This window comes from Pinus tabuliformis, chromosome X (genome assembly GCF_031772625.1).
Source record: "Pinus tabuliformis cultivar Carrire ecotype Pingquan chromosome X, CPIR1, whole genome shotgun sequence".
NCBI classification, from domain to species: domain Eukaryota; kingdom Viridiplantae; phylum Streptophyta; class Pinopsida; order Pinales; family Pinaceae; genus Pinus; species Pinus tabuliformis.
Window position 1 is genome coordinate 901,492,881 of NC_142308.1, and position 18,191 is coordinate 901,511,071.

General features: G+C 33.2%; 1 pseudogene; it reads left to right on the forward strand.

Moving 5' to 3' along the window:
* The window catches only part of LOC149142596 (uncharacterized), a 48,204-nt pseudogene extending 35,067 nt beyond the window's left edge, over positions 1–13,137 (forward strand).
* Positions 13,138–18,191: the final 5,054 nt, after the last annotated feature.

The window sequence follows — 18,191 nt, forward strand, 5'->3', positions numbered from 1 at the left end:
AGAGAGTCATAAATATTGACTATGAGACTAATGCTAGAAAGCATAAAGGAAAATATTGTCCCATATATTTTTAATATAAAGCATGCTCAATAAATGTATGAAGCCTTATCAAAATTGTTCACTATCAAGAACATTGGTTTAGTAGCAAGTCTAAAGAATGAATTAAAGACTACAAAAATGACAAAGGTGACACTATGGCTTCCTTCTTTGTAATCATATCTAGTATTAGATATGAACTACAAGCCATATATGAAATTGTATCTGAAAAAGAGTTAGTAATTACTACATTATTGGGATTGCCACCTACTTGGAGTTCTTTTGCTTCATGTCTCAAAAGCTAGAAAGAAGCTCCTACCTTCGAGAAATTATGGAATTATGGAGACCAAGAAGAAATTAGAATCTCATTAGTATCCAACAATGAAGAAGAAAAGGTTTCAAATCCATACTCTACTTCTCACAATAAAGGAAACTTCAAGAAGTCCAAAGAGCTAAGAAAGAAGTATGATATGTCCAAAATAGAATGCTACCAATGTCACAAAATGGGTCACTATAGAAGTGAGTGTCCCAACAATCTGAAGAATAAGAAAAGGAACAAAGACCAATATAATTTTGTTGAAGAAGTATATTCAAAGAAGAAGAAACCCAAAGAACTCGATATAAGGGACTTACACTACTAAGTCCTTTGATCTAAGCTTTAGTTGTTTCATTTTTTATTTCTAGTACTTGTAGGTTTAACATATTTTGGAAAAACATTTTTGATTTGTTTTTATGAGGTTATATCCCTCAAGCTTGGAGGGATCCCTCACCAACCCCCAAAGATAAGCATCATATTACAATTTTCACTTTTAGTTTGCCTTACTTATCTAGTTTTGCTTGCATTAAATACTAATCACATTTCTATTCATATTTTCCTTATTTAAGAAAATTTTACTGAATACTAAGGATTATGGAAAAAGGCCTCACAAGATAAAGCATTAGAATTACAAGGTTCATTAAGAAAGAAATTTATGTCTTGAATTTTTTTCTCTCTTCTTGATATTCATACTTGATCAAATGGTACTAACATCATTATATCTACCTCTCCTAAATCATAAATATTCTTGATTGGGTGATTCATCATTAGATAAATCTACCCTCCTAATATCTTTGATTACTCTTGTGGAACCCTAGAAAGATTCTTTGTGAAAACCATAACTTAATAATATGTCAATGATAATGTGTCAAACCCTAACCTACTTAGGGTTATTGTTGAAATCTAGAGAAAACGTTTGATTCTTTGGTAATGTAATGTTTGGGGTTTTTGTATAGTTTTGAAAAATGCTAACATGTTAGGGTTGAATGGTGATGTCTAAAATCCTAAACCTTTGAATTATTTATAATTTAATGTTCAGTATGTTTTGTATTGAAAACCTATATATTTAGGGTTTTGTAGGGTGTATAAGAAAGACCCTTATTTTAAATAGTGTCCTAGAAATGAAATCCTTAGTATATGTGTGTTTCTCTGACTGAAACCCTATTCTGATCAAGTTTGTTATAACTTTAATATATTGATATTTATTTCATTGGGTTTTACTAACACATGTTATGATATGATTGTGCATGATGATGGAGTCCTAGATATGAGTTGACCTAATTATTGATGGTCATGAGTCCTACGGTTTTGAACTAAGCCCTAGTCAAAGTTTGATTCTATATGATGATAGTATTTATGAATTCTAGGGTTTTGTAACTAAACCTTAGTAGAAGTTAATTTCTATAATATGTGATGAAAAGTGTGATAATCTCATATTCATGAAAGATTGTTGAAATCTGAATTTGAGCTATGGTTGGTTTCAATTGTTGGAGCTTAATGGATCATGTATTAAATCTAGGATCTCGCACTAAATCCTAGTGGAAATATAACATATGAGTTCTAAAGTTGTTAGATGCATTGTAGAACTACATTTGTTTGAATTTATCCTAGGGTTTGAAAAATTTTGTAGTAGCGTATGTCATACCTCTGAATAAATATTTAAGCCTTAGATATAATGAAGGTTGTTATCTCGATTAAGGTACTCGAATTCTTGATGATGAAATCTAGGGTTTATGTCAAAACCCTCGCATATAATTTAAGTATAAAAGTATGAGTTTCCTGTTGTGAACCTAACAAAGTTTAGGTACCTAAAGTCTAATGTCAAATGCTCCCATTATTATATTATGATATAGTTAACTTCATTCTTTTTCTGTAAACTTGGTTATATTTGTTATGTAAGTTGTACATGTACATAATCTTCAAGATAGTGAAGATGCTCGTAAGTAAAGCTGATACGATAAGCATGATGAAGAAAGTTATATGAATGATGATGGTCATAAGAAGGATGGAAGCTATGAAAGATTTTGTGATGTCCTAGAAAAGAATTTGATCTCCCTAAATTAAGAGGGAGCTTGGATGAAAGAAATATCCCCAGTTGAGAGGGAGGACATATCATAGTCATGATGAAAACTTGAAAGAAGAAATTGGAGAATGTGTTTTGAGGAGTTGTCGAGATAAGAAAAGTAAGATTTGTTTGTAGAATATGTTTTTGTATGTGAAGTAGGAAATGAAGATGTATAATTAAGGAATATTCTAGAAAATCATACTATGATAAATTGATAAGAAACATGAGTTGTCTAGAAGATCTCGGAGGTTTGTGTTCACTTACGTACATTTGAAAGTTTGATACTCATTGTGGTTGTGCTTATATAGGTGAATCTATAAGAGGTTTGATAGCATGTTGGTTACACAAGAGATATTTGATATCAATCTATTTGATCAGGGAGGATTTTTTACTAATCGAAATAATCGAGAGTGTTGAGGCTCTGTGTGTAAGAGACATTGCCTGGGAGGACATATGGCCAGCACTTTGTGTTGATGTCTAGATAACGAGGTAGGGAGGGTGTCATTGTTCGTAGATCTCTAACCTCATATACGCACCTAGATCCCTTGGTTGATGGTTAGCAAGTAAGCCTGATGGTACCTAGAAATGTTGAAAGCTTTAGTCCATCTTAATCCCACCTAGATAGATTGCCTTGATTAGGAATCTAGTCCATGGCATCATGAGTGCCTAAACTCTTGGATGACCTTGGATAGATTTCATTGGTCAAGAATCTAGTCCATGGCATTGCAGTGCCTAAATTCTTCATGGTTCATGTGTTTTGATATCTTCCTTGTACTTATGGATACCTCCCTAGTTAAGAGGGAGTGTTGAAATATGTAACTAGGCTCGATCTTCATAAATGTATTTGAATCACAATGAAATTTATTTATCAAAAGAATAAAGAAAATAATTTTATTATTGTTATTTTGAATTATTAAAGCATGTGTTTCATGCTTGGGTCATCATGTTTTAGGTCAAAGTCCCCATTGAGGACTTCTAGGATTTATTATGAGTCATTAGAGCCATTTTCCATTTAAAGAGACCCTTCTCGAGCTTTTGAGTTATGTAGAGAGAATAAATATTGAGTCAAATATTAAGTTATTTTTCATGTCCACACCAAGTCGGCCTCAAGAAGATCAAGTTGGTTTAAAGAAGGATAATTCGACCTCACTGGAAGGCTATATATACAAGGCGGTTCAAGTTCATTTGGAAAAATTCACTCACTCTCTCTCTCTCTCTCATAATTTGATATCTAGAAGGAAGAAAATGGGATGTACGATGTTGGAAAAGAGATGGAAAAGGGTGTGAAGTTTGGAGGGAAGAAAGAAGACATCAAGATCGAAATTTTGGGCCATCTATCTCTCACTCAAGTGGAGTATCTAGAGATATCAAAGTTTTTCTTTGTCTAGTTGAAGTTGTTTTTGTTGTTGTTACTTCTAGTTGTTGGGTCGAAGCTGCTACTGTAAGTTGTTGTTGCTAGGTCGAAGTTTCTATTGAAGGGTATTAATTTGAAAGGAGGAAGTGAGGGATGAATTGGTTTGGAGGAAGTCTTTGTCCAAGTCAAGAGTCTTGGATTATCTCGTGAAACTATTGAAGGAAGAATTGTTGACTGGGTTTTCCCCTAGATTCGGGTTTTCCCCTGGCTTTCTGCCTACATTTGGTGTCTTTGTGTTATGGTTTGGTAATTTCTTGGTGAATTAAAAGTAAAATAAGAACATATAGATAAAAAATCACAAGTAATTATCTATATAACAAAATATTTTTTCCCTTCTGTTTTTCTAACGTGGACTATGTTCGCATTGGGCCACATATATCTGTATGGACTAGCTCTAAAGGTTCTTTTAGTCTTGAGGAAGATGTGGAAAACTATCTCTTTTATGATTTGCTAGAACAAAAATTTCACAATTACAATATTTTTCATTCATAACAAGGAGACCAATTACCATTGAATGTTTTTGAAGCAGACTTAGACTCTTGAATATTATGTGGCCATACCTAGAATTCTACCAAGATTCATCTATTCCTGAAAAATTGTGGGTAAAAGAGTGTGAGATATTTTGAATTCTAACATTTAAAGGAAACATCATATTCTTGGTTTTTTCAACCTTTTCTACCAGTCTTCTGTTGGGCAGTTTGTCATAGATATAACATGTGTTCCCTTGGAATATTATATCATAACCATGTTCCATTAATTGACCTATGCTAATGAGGTTATGCTTCAGATGTGGAACATAATAAACATCAGGTATGTATTTTTGCCGATTTTGTAAATAGTAAGAACAAGGACAAAATCTTTCCTTCAACTTTAATACAAGAACGATCCCCAAGAGTAATTTTTGATGTTATGGAAGCATCAAGATATGAAATCATATTTTTGTTAACTATCATATGATTGTTTCAGTTGTTGTCCAACAGCCAAAGGTCCTCGCTATGACTGATTTAGAAAGATGGCAGGAAAGAAACATTGTCTTAGAGGATTCTCCTTCATTTTTGGGGATATGGACACCGCCTCTTTTTCTATCTAATTGTTTCTTTCTCCAACCATGTTCATAATGTGTGAATTTCTTGCAGTAATAGCATTCAATTTTAGATTTACTCCATCTTCTGCTTCTCTGTGTTTGGTTTTGTGGAGGTCTTCATTGCTCTGTTGCATGATGATGTTATGATCAACCTCTACCTCGACCTGTGACTCACTTGTTATCACCTCTATATCCTCTGCCTCTGCCTCTGCCAAGAGAGAGTTGTGCTTTGAAATCTTGTTCCATGGAGTCTTCTACCAAGTTGAGTCTTGTTTCGTGTGCTATAAGTGTTCCAGTCAATTATTCTACTCAGAAAGTTGCAAAATCTTTGAATTCTAGAATGGTTGTTACAATCATGTCATATTTCTTGGGCAGACTTCAAAGGACATTTTCAACAATCTGATGATCTATAATGGTTTCTCCAATGAGTTTGATATGATTGACTATTCCCATGACTCTAATCATGAACTGATCCACATTATCTGTATGAGTCATCTTCAGGGTTTCGAACTGAGCTCTCAATGTCTGCAATTTAACATTCTTCAATGTGTCGTTACCTTGATATGCAATTTTCAAAATATCTCAAGCTTCTTTTGTTGTTGATGCGATAGTTATCTTGTCAAAGATAGATTCATCGAGTGAGTTTTGTGTCCAACATTTGGCTTTTTGCTCCTTCTTTCTTAGTTCTGCAACAATGTTCCTCTCATTATTATTCATGGCTGCTAATTGTTCTTAGGTAGGGTATCCCAACATTCTTGGGCTTGAATAAATGTCTTCATTCTTAAAGATCAAAACTCTTAATTTTTACCAAACAAAATTAGAGTTTATGACAAAGAGTTAAAAAAGGTAATTTATTTTAAAACTGAATATACACTTCTATTTTCAAAACTCTTTTAAAAAACTTTTTGATTTAAAAAAAAATATCTCTTTGAAAAAAATGCACACACTTATATTTCCTCTTAAAAAAGAATTTACCTTTTTCTAAAGTATTTTTTTTTTGTTTTTCTTTTTTAACTTTAAAAAAAACTTGCCTTTTCCTAAACATAAAATAAAAATAAAAATAAAAACACTTTTCAAATCAAATTAACAAATTATGTTTCTTGTCTTTTCAAGAAAGACCTTTCCCAACTCGAAGGGATTAAGTAACTCATTTTAAAATCCTTTTTTTTTTTTTTTTTTAATTTTCGCTTGTCATTTCTTGAAGAAAGAAAGTCTTGGAAGACTTTTGTACCTTTTTAATATTGAAAGAAATAATGCATCTAACCTTCCCACGAGGTTCTTTAAGCTTTGTGGTATTGGAGAAGAAGAAGAATATTAATAAATTATTTTAACGTCCACGAGGCTAAAGATATCCTATGGGACAGATTGTTGTTCATTTTCTTGATGTATTCGACCCCTTTTCTATGAAGCTTCACAATAAGTGCTCCCAACTTCTCGACAAACCCCTTGCTAAATAGATTATCCCAAAAGCTATCTGCCAACATATCTGCATAACTTTCCCTATTGTATTTGAAGGCCTCACATTCTAAAATGAAATGTTTTTTTGTTTCCACTTTTCTGAAACAACAAAAAATGCATACGCTTTCCTCCCACACTTCCTTTGGCCTTTTCCAGTGCCCTGTTTCACAATGTAGTTGATGAGAATTAGTCCTTAACCGAGCAATAAGAATTTTGGCTCTCCAAGATATCTTGACCTCTTTGTATGCTTTTGGTTGATGATTATGAGTGGGATTAAACACTTCAATATAGTAATTTTTCATTCTTCCTAACTCCTTATTCCAAGTACGTTTGTGGAACTTTTCCATAACAAAAGCTTTTATCTCTTTGTTGTTTATGGGGCACGTGTTCAAGCAAATACCCCATTTAGTAAACCATTTTTTATTTTGCTGCATCCAAGTTTTTTTTCTCTTGCATAATCTATAATTAAAGACAACTTTAGGCCATCTACCCACTTCCATTTACTCATTTTTTTTTAAATACCTTATGACTCACACCATAGCAATTGCTTCAATAGGAGTAGTCCCTGTTTCACTTAACAAGATATCATAAGGAACTGCACTTTTAATCTTAAATTTGTTTGTAATCAAACGCTTCTAAATTTTCTCAATTTGTTTCCACTGCATGTCAGAGGTATTGCTAGCCCATAGTTCACAACCATAGAGAATCACCAGAATCACTAGAAGCCCAAAAAGAGTTTGAGTGGTCTTCCAGTCCCATAACTCTACCTCTCTACACCTATTTCAAAAAGCATAAAATTCTTTCTAACCCCCAAAATTTCTTTTCTTTCTACAACCATTCCAGCTTAGATTTTTGTTGAAGTCAATCCTGAGGTATTTGTAATCCTCAATTTATTCCAGAATGTTGCCTTCAAAGTAGAACTTATGTTGGTTATGTTTTCTTTTCTTAGAGAAAACCACTACTTTCATTTTGCTGATATTGACTTACATCCCCACACTTCTACAAAAATGCTCAAGGGATAGTAAGTGCTCTTGCAAACCAAGAGCTGATTTAGCAATCAGAATAAGGTCATTTGCATACAAAAGAAGCCTTATAACAAACTTGCACAAATAGATACCATCACCCCCTTGCAAATTTAACCACTCCTTAAGATGTCGATATATAAACCAAAAAGTGTAGGAGATAGTGGGCAACCTTGCTTGACCCCTATGTCGCTTCTAAAAATTTCATAAATGCCTATTGAAGTTCTAATTTTGACTTTCACATCTTCATACAGCCTATGCACAACTACTCTCAAATGTTTAGGAACCCCAAGTTCCTCCATGCTCTACCAAAGTTTATCCCTAGGAATCGAGTCAAATGCTTTTCTGAAATCAACAAAACAACAAAAGACTTCTTCCTTTTTCTCTCAAACTATTTCAATGATGTGCTTTAAGGTTATGCAATGATCAACTGTGGAATGTTTAGGTCTAAAACCTGCTTTCCCTTTAGCACACTTGTCTCTTTCTTCTGCCCACTTGCTAATTTTGTTTTCTAGCATGATTCCAAATAGCTTTGCAAACAAATGGTTTATCATGATGGTTCTATAATTGGAGGGATTATTGACATCACTCCTCTTGAAAATAGGTATTGCCAGTGGGGAGCCCTCGTTGTATGATGTTGTTGAAGATTTTTTGTAATGTGAGGTGCAAGAATCTTTGAGACCCACATTAGATATTCTACTTGGATTTCAGCTAAGTCTTTTGCTTTTCCAACACCCAACTTCTTGATACCCATATCTACCTCTTGTACCATGAAGACTTCAGTATCAGTGTTGACCAAAGGGGGAGGGTCAACCTTGAGAACCTTCTCATAGAGTTATCTTGCATAGTCAAACCATTTAGAAGCTGTAATATTATTTCCAATTTGTATCTTTTTCGGTTGGAGCTCCTTCCAAAATAATTTGGGATTATTTTTCCCAAGGAAGATTAGTTCTTCCCTTTTGAAACCATGAAATCAACCTTTTTCTTGCTTAATAATTGTTTGTACAATTTGAGCTTTATGTTATCCTTGTTTGACTCTTTCCACATTCTCCTTGCCTTTTTGCATTCCTCGTCAAACCAAGCATTAACCGGAAAGCAATTTGTTTCAGACTTCTTAATTTGTGTTCTTTTGCACCTTGCAAGTGCACATTGAATTAAATGTGTTAATTCATGACTATGAAGGTTGTGAATTGTAATTTTCTCCTTCTCAAAGAGCCTCTCTAATGTCATTTTGAAGGTATTACAATTTTTTGGGGTCAAAATAATTCTGCCCTGTGGGATATTTTGTTAGACATGATGAATTTTTCACTCTAATTTTTTTTTTCTAATCCAAGAGAAACATAAATAAATTGGCTTGTGATCTGATTTCAAATCTCACAGCTAACCTCCAACCAAAAATTCTTCCATTTTCTCACACAAACCATGCGAGCAAATTACATAATCTACCACACTTGCTCCATTGTAAGTATTGCAAGTGAAATTACCGAACTTTGCCCATCTAGTCAAGCCACTACAAATGACTAAATCAAAGGCCCCACACAGAGTAAGCAATTGTTCAACAAAGAGATTGCAGCCCTTGTCCTCTGAAATTCTTTCCCACTAATGATTACTTTCTTCTGTAAACCAAATAGGATCACAATCATCTTTACAACAAAAAATGATAGCTTGCTCACTTGCACTCCTAGCATTGAAATCACCCACTATAAGGACTTCACCTAGCTGCGAGTATGTTGCAATATCTTCTTTTAAAGCTGCAAATGGATATTTGTGGTCAAGTCCTCTACCGTTGTAGATTTTTGAACCCTGTGGCGCAAAAGAGCATGTTGCAATTCTGATGTGGTTTCCATTTTCTAATATTTTAAACCAAGTGAATTGCTTATTTGAGTCTTCTTTTTCTAACTGAATAAGACGACCCTCTTTCTCCCTTACTAAAACCATGATACCCATGTGCCTTTTCCCATTCCTTGCTGCCTTGTTCCACACTGCCATATTCTAGTATCCTTCAAACAAAAGTGTCTTGCACCCTTCATGCTCATGTGTTTCTATGAGGCAAATTATGTCTCTATTTTCCGCAATAGGCCCTAACCCAGATCCTTGTCTCCATGGGTAAGCTCTGCAATTCCAACAAACTAATCTTAAGGAAACCAGGGTATGACTTGATTGTTATTTATTTTGACATGCAAGACTCGCATTTGAGTCTGTGTCCCTGTTCTCCCATACTGACCTTGCTTTCTGATTTCCTGTTGAAGAGTTTGTTGCCTCTTCTTTATTACCATCTTGCTGCTCTATTCTAGAAGGAGATCTAAATTGCGCTATCACAGTTTTTCCTTTATAAATCCATGCTCTCTTTCCTTCATCTCTTGCTACCCTAACCTTTAAAGTTTCCTCCCTTCTTTCCTCCTGTTGTTTTATAGTTAAATCTTCTTCTAAGAAAAAATAGAACCCCTCAAGAGATGTTTCTTGCTTAGAATAATATATTTATCACGCAAGCAAGGCATAGTGACTTTTATGTGCCTGGCTCTCTCCCCGTTAAACTTACCCACCCTCCATGCTTGGCATATTTGTCCTTGCCATAGCAACTTCTTTTTCAAGAAGTCTCTTGCAAGGTCAAGAGTACATTCATTTTTCCCATAGTCTTTCACCCCTTTAATAATTATGTTTGCTGCCCTATTTTGTCTTTCCTTGCCTTCACTATCTTGCATGTTGTCAACAAGGATATTTGTTTTTCCTTCCTTATTAGCAGACTTGCTAATAACTTGAGCTCAAGTTTTGGAAACTTTGGTGGAATCTCATGGTTGTTAATTTGGGCAATCATTTTCCCTTTATCTTGGGATGATTTCACATTCACCAACTTTGTACTTTCCACTACAGATTTCTTTATGTTTTGCACATCCGCCTTCATGTGTTGCCATTCTGTTTTCCCTATCAGGAGAGCTTCTTGTAGCAATGCCACTTGTTCTTTTAAAATTTTATTGCTTTCTGATAACACTTTGTTCTCAGTCATTATTATAAGAATTTTATGATCTCTTTCATTCTTTTGAGCTTCTAAAACCTCCAACCTTTGTTTTTCATTTAACAATTATTTCACATAAAGATCGGATGACCAGGTGAGAAGTATGGATGTGGGAGTATATAAGGTAGAATCATCAATGACGTTTCCTTTGGACTTCTTGTTGCCACATGCTTGTGGAGGAGACTTGTTTGAGTGCTTTTTGCAAATGGCTGGATTACTTTTATTTTGAAACCGTTTCTTCCTTGTTTATTCCCATTTTAGATGGACTATTCTTCGTTTTAAAATGCCTCGATATTGTTTGGCATTGACCCAAACCCACTTCCTAGCTTTGGCGGATAAGGCAATTTTCACTTGTCCTAAATCATTTGTCTCCACATGTTCTGAAATTTCTGATTCCTTTGTCATGTTTGAATGCATTTGCTATTGCTAGCTTGCAACTCGATACTTTTGTTGCATAAAAACTCCTTGCTCTCACACTGGTCATTGTTCATTCTTCACTGCTCGCTGCTTTCACTGCTGCCCACAGTGCTCTACTCATACCGTTGCCCACACTGCTCTGCGCATAAATGCCCCATCGTTAAAACCAGATTAAGAGCTCTTTGCCTCCAAACAAATCTACCTGAGAGTAGCTCCAGGACAGTATACTCGACCTCTAGATAGGTTCCTCCTTTGGCAATAGAGTGCTCGGCCTCCACGAGATAGTTATTGGCCACACCCTTCTTCCACCAAAATTATGGTTCCCCTCAGTACAATAATTAGGCCTCAAGATACATTCGATCACCCAGATTTATGAATTATGTTATGGCGGCTGAGAATGCCACAATTTTAGCGCCTGTGATCCCACCAATCCAGCTTTTAGAAAAGATAATAAGCCCCAGAAATACAATGCATATTCGGCTCCTTGATACTGGTGTATTAGACAGAACTTCTTTTGTATTGGATCACCATTTAACGTGCACCCTTTATAAAATGGCTTTGCCCCTGGCTTGTTCTTTCACTCTAGGCCGTCAGCGCACTTTACGATGCCGCATCCTTATCTCCATTGCTGATTCGCCATGGATATGGACGCTGTCAATTATTTAACCGCACTCATGTCGAATATTGGACGAATCACCAAGCGAGATAAACACAAAGTTGCAATGCAGTTTTCTTTATTTTTAGGAGTTAGCCACGATTAGCGAGTTGGAGCAGTTAATCAGTGCGTTGGTCAAAATTTTCTTAAAAGCTTTTCCAGTGTCTTCACGAGCCTCCTAACTTTTCTGAGTTAACAACTTCAAACAACATGTTACTCTCTATCGAATCTTATTCTACGATGTGGGGTTTTGATACCATGACAAAAAAATATCGAATCTTATGCTATGATCTGGGACTTTGATAGCATGGAAAAAAATAGAAAAATTTTGGAGAAAAAATTGCTTTCTTAATATTCAAAATAACTAAATAAAATCCATAAATAACGGACTCCATATGACAAATACCAGACGCACAAATACACAACAAAATAGCGTAAATATAGGAAATAGTAACAGAAGAGCGTGAATATAGGCATTGAATTGACAAGAAACCCTCTTGAATTGACATAATTAGGAAGAGGCCCAATATATAGGCTGTGGTATGGGCCAATACAATTGTGAAAAAATAGAAGAGAGCCATTGCCAGGCACTTCCAAAACGTATGAACGATGGTCTCAGTGTTTGAAAAGGAAACTCCATTGGCCATGTAGATGGAGACCTCCTTGTATATCACCACTACAATCTGTAACATCGAAAATTAAAAAAATATATTCTTCGTCCCGCGCTATTGAACGCTCATCAATTACAAAGGTTATTATCTGCAGCATTTGAGTGTCTCGACTGGCTTAGAGACCATATATCCATAGACCATAGATAATATTCATTTTAAAATGGACTGCTGGCACAGGATACACAATCCAGCAATCTTTGGTATGCCTTTTATTATTGCAGCAGGAAGCATTTTATGTCCAAAGAATCTCGTTACTAACTGCAAAGTATTGCACATGTACAATCTGATTAAGAAGAAAGTGATGCAACTACGTCCACCAATTTCCAGAGTTCAACTAATACACCAAGCAAACAGCTGTCTAAACAAGGATGCCTAGTCCTATAAAATTGTACTAAAAGGAGAATAAAACAGCATTATATACTCTGTCATGAACTCCAGGTTATGTAGGTATTTACGATTCCATTGCTGGTTATTGGAGAATGGCAGCAAATCCATTTCCCCATGCAAAATTTCGGTCCGATTCATGAGTGTGGTGTAATGGTTTGTTCTACTATGTTACAGAGATGCAATATGTATTTGTTAGACTTTATCCCAAAAATGGTGTTTGGACTGAACTTGATGCAACCATGCCATGCTCTATTTCAACTCTATCTCTTGCTGAGAGAAATGGCCGCTTAATCGTGATTGGAAGAGCGGTTAACAACCTTAATAAATCTATTGAAAATATATATATCTGAGTATATACATGGATAGCGGTATCATTGCATCGACCGAGCTTCAACAGATGTCTTCGAGTGTGTTCATACTTCGTGGCTCCTATTAAATCTTATTCTCCATTAATATGTTCTATAGTACAGGATTGGTTGTACATTTCTACACATCTAATCCCACGTACAATTGCTTTCAATTCATATAATTCCTTATCCAAAACTCCTCCGACTGATCCTAGTTTTCTAGGAAACAAGAAATTTTTTTTGTTAGGTTAATAAACCTGCAATATAGATGGCATATATAGACTTAGGAGTTAGAGTCATGAAAGGAGGTCCAATGTTTCTTCAATCTGATATCTTCCTTATGGAAAACTCTTCCGACTGATCCTACTTTTCTAGGAAACAAGAACTTTCTTTTGTTCGATTAATACGCCATATAGATGGCATATATAGACTTACGAGTTAGAGTCATGAAAGGAGGTCCAATGTTTATTCAAATTGATATCTTCCCTGGTCATTTTGTTGAATTGAAACACGTACTTTCATTCAACTTTTCTGAATTTTTTACCCTATGATAATTATGTGATTTATTGGATGGTACTTCTATTCTTTCTCCATTACAATTCATACAATTATGTGGGTCACAGAATGCATTGAAAATAGGGTGACCCATAAACTTATACCTATGAAATTATGCTGATGCAAAGCATATTCCCTCATGAAAATATATTGTGAATTGTTGGGGAAGGGATCATACAACATCACATCATGGCATTATTGGTATTGTGAAATGTTGGGAAAGGAACTCATACAACATCACATCATGGCATTATTGGTATTGTGAAATGTTGGGGAAGGAGCTCATACAACATCACATCATGGCATTATTGTTCCATGAGAAGCGACCAAAAGCAGAAAAGTCTGTAATAATGTATACAATGACATCGTCCACCTCAAGAAATTCAAAGTGGTGGAAATTTCAGATATTGTCATCTTGTTGATAGTTTTAGCATACCATTGCAAACATGGCACCATTGTGGACTTTGGACAATTACTTCCAAAACCCATCTCGATAAACCCTAAAAGTTAAGAGATACAACCATAAAAATCCTTTACACGAATGCTATGCAAATTCTAGTTGCTGATCTAGATTATGAGAGGAAGGAGGTTAAATAACATGATTATGAGAGGGAGGTTAAATAACGTGAGAAAACATAGGAAGAGCTATATAACACTCAACTTTTTATTAATTTAATGGAAAAAGTTTTACATCTAGGATTTAGGATGTCTCTCTAAATTACATAATTCAATATTATGGGTAAATACTATGGATGGATACAATTTAATACCATGGGTAAATACTATGGATGGATTCAACTTTGGGTAAATACTATGGATGGATTCAACTTTCCACTTACGTCATTTTAAGTAATACCAACATAGATTCATTTGCCTAGAGAAATCAAATTTCATCAAGTGCAAAATTGTCTAAAGTGCAAAATTCAATGTGTAATTTTTCATTGTTTAAATTGTATTTTTGAATGTTATATAAAATATACCATGGGTATGATTGTTAACACTGACAAAACAAAAGTTATGATTATCAAATCCAAGAAGGACACTTATGCTAATTTTATGTATGACAATAGTAACTTGGAGGAAGTGTCTTCCTACAAGTACCTAGGAATTGATATTCATTACAAGCTCAACTGGAATTATAGCATTGAGAAAATGACTAATGGGGGATAGAAAACTTATTTTGGTCTTGAAAATAATTGTAGAACGGAAAACCTCCTAATGTGGGATAGAAAGAAGTTCCTCCTTGAAACTTTAGTCATTCCGGTTATCTTATATGGATCTGAGGTTTGGGGTTGTAGCATCTTTAAAGAATCCTTGATAAAGATTAAGAAAATCCATAAGCATTTTATAATGTATAACCTCAAAATTAAAAGCAACACACCCTATCCTATTCTCCTTATAGAAGTTGATATTTCCCCTATCGAGAGCCTAGCTATGAATAGGCTTCTATTGTACAAGCACAAACTCAATAACATAGGAGACCATAGACTTCGTAAGCTAGCTTTAAAGTCCAGCCAAAACCACCTAAGGCTCAAACGAGGTTGGTAAGACACTGAGACATGGTTAAACCATTGCGAAATCGACGAGAATGTTGCATTGCAAAACATTAATAACATTAAAAATATTGTTACTTCTAAGTTCAAAGAAAAAATGTGGTGTGAGAAAGATTTAGCAGCTAAAAGAAAATTAAGATATTATAAGGAGGTCATCAACACCACCCTAGAAGATCAAAAGTATCTTTGTGTTTTAACTAGCTCAAAGAAAAAAATTAATATAGCCAAGATTAGAACAGACTCTCGTGAGTTCCATAGTGAAACGGGTCGTTGGGCAGTTCCTAAAACACCATGGATGGAAAGGTTCTCCCATCTCTGTGAGAATACGAACATTGAGAATGAAAATCACTTCCTCTTAGAGTGCCCTACATACAACCACATTAGATCTTAGTTTCAAAATCTTTGTTGCAATACTGACCTTCCTAGCATTTTACAATGTCAAAATTAGAGTCAGCTCGGGAGGCTTCTCTCCAATCTTTTTAAGCATAGGAATAAAATCCTAAATCAAACTAAATAATTCGTTTCTTTAGGTCCAATAGACAGAAGTTTGGTCTCAGTGGACATTAATCATCATCATCATCATCATATAGAACCAAATAAACATTTTAACCATATATAGATATAGATATAGATATAGATATAGATATAGATATATATATATATATATATATATATATATATATATATATATATATATATATATATATATATATAGGTGATATATACATAATTTTTTTAAATGATATATAATATAAACATAAATGACATTAGAACGTTAGATTCTTATTACAATATTTTATTTGATAACCACATTAAATATTATTTTATATACAACATTAAAATATATTATTTTAAAATATATGAACTTGATATCAACATAAATTAGTTAACATAGATCTTCAAATAGTTAGTTTAAATCTCACGTTGAAATTTTTTTGAAAAGTATAAAGTTTAAACATCCTACAATATTTTTTTACTTATAATTACGTTAGAGCATTATCATTTTTTTAGTATAGTTCTATTTAGAGCATAATTTATTTTATTTTAAAGGGTCGATGTCAACTCAACGAACAGACTTACACAACCCCTCATATCACACACCCGGTCATTATACCATGTTGTAGAATGAACCTCTTGGCTCAAAAACTATTTTGCATCCACTATATTTTTCATAATTCTCTAGAGAGTCATTTATATAAAACCAGTGTAGATCCATCTTAAATTTTTTCATCATATATAAATAATTTTTTTTAAATCATATATAATATATAGTTAATTTACATTAAAATATTTTACATCACATGTATCAAGACACTTTACCACACAAATTAAAATGGTTTTTTATTATTAACATATTTTTAAGTATATTTCAATATTAATTATTATTAAAATATTTTATTAATAACTAACATTAAATATTTTTATATTAAAATGTTTTAGTTAACAAAAAAAATTATCTCTCTCTCTCTCTCTCTCTCTCTCTCTCTCTCTATATATATATATATATATATATATATATATATATATATATGATAAATTAGCTAACATATAACATAAATCTTCAAATAGTTTATTTAAATCTCTCTTTGAAATATTTTTGAAAAGTATAAGATTTAAACATCTTAATCATACATTTTTTTATTATAGTTGACATTATTTTCTATTTAGAACATAATTTTTATTTCTAATTTTTAATTTAAATAGGAATGAATGGACGGACAAACTTACGCATCTCCCTCATACTGTGTTGTAGAATGAGCATCTCGGCTCAATAAGTATCTCGACTCAATAACAACAGTAATTGAAGGCTCAAAGAGGAGTTATTTTCTTATCCCATATACAAAATTCCACTTATTTCTAAGTAACTTAGATCCATCTTAAAGCCCAAAGTGGGATCAAACCTCTCTAGATACAACCTTCTTTTTTTAGTGCAAAAGTTAGGAAAAGTTTGCACCTCGAGAGATTTAATCCCTCTAGAAGCTTGATAGATCAGGAGTTAAGATGGACCTAGGCTAGTTTAATTATTAACGATTAATAATTTTAATTATCGATTTTAATTTTTATTATTATTTTTTTTAAATTCATGTAAATGTTTCAATTAATAATTATAATTAATATTTTTTAATGTAATTTGACATAGTCAAAATGTTTAGATAAGATAACATAATAGAATATTACAACGTCTCTTCCATACTATGATGGGGAAGTGTCTTTGGACCCAAAAATGTAAAATCACATCATAAGAAGTTTTTTTTGAATATATTTATAAATATTTTGATTGTGAAATGAGAGATGGGTTTTTGGCATCTAGTGTTGATGATCCATGGTATTGCAACAAAACCTATTTACAAGTTAGTTGTATCCATGGTAAAGTGAGGGTAAATATATATGGTCATAACTCTTGTTATATCTCAAAAGTAATTATAATTTTTTTTCTTTTATACTTAATTAGAAAAATGTTATAAAATTAAATTCAAATAAAATATTTTGATTGTGAAATGATAGATGGTTTTTAGACATGTGGTATTGATGAGCCATGGTACTGGGTCATGTTATTCTAACAATCAATATTTACATGACAATAATATCTATGGTAAGGTCGGCATGAATATCCATGTTCAAAAATATTGTTATATTGTAAGTTTATTGTAAGTGTTAAAGCTTTTGTGTGCTTATTAATTAAATTTAAATATGGTTATAAAATCATTATTTTAATTTATTAACTTATAACTACTAATATCTTATATATTTTAATGTGATAAGTATATTATGATTTTCTTTTATCGGAAATTTTATTGGTAATTTTATTAATAGGATTAAAATTAAAATTGAACATTACATCTCCCTCATACTCGGTTCTATATTATTTTAAAAATGTTGACAAACTTTCTTACATGGGTCTCTACACATCATTATATTCAAACCCATAGTATGTTTTCCACCCTCCATTAATTATGAAAACCCATAATATGTTTTCCACCTTCCATTTATCTTTTTTTTCTATATTTTTCTATATGCGGTTCCACTTGAGCTTATGATAGAAACCAATTCCATGATATTTGAATGAAGGTTCTTCTTACAAAGTATTCTTTTCTTATAGGATGGTATAGAAGTTGACCTTTTTGGATATATATGGGTCTTCATCGTATCATAATAGAAATATTTAAGGAGTATTAGTTGCTTGTCAAGGTCATAGGG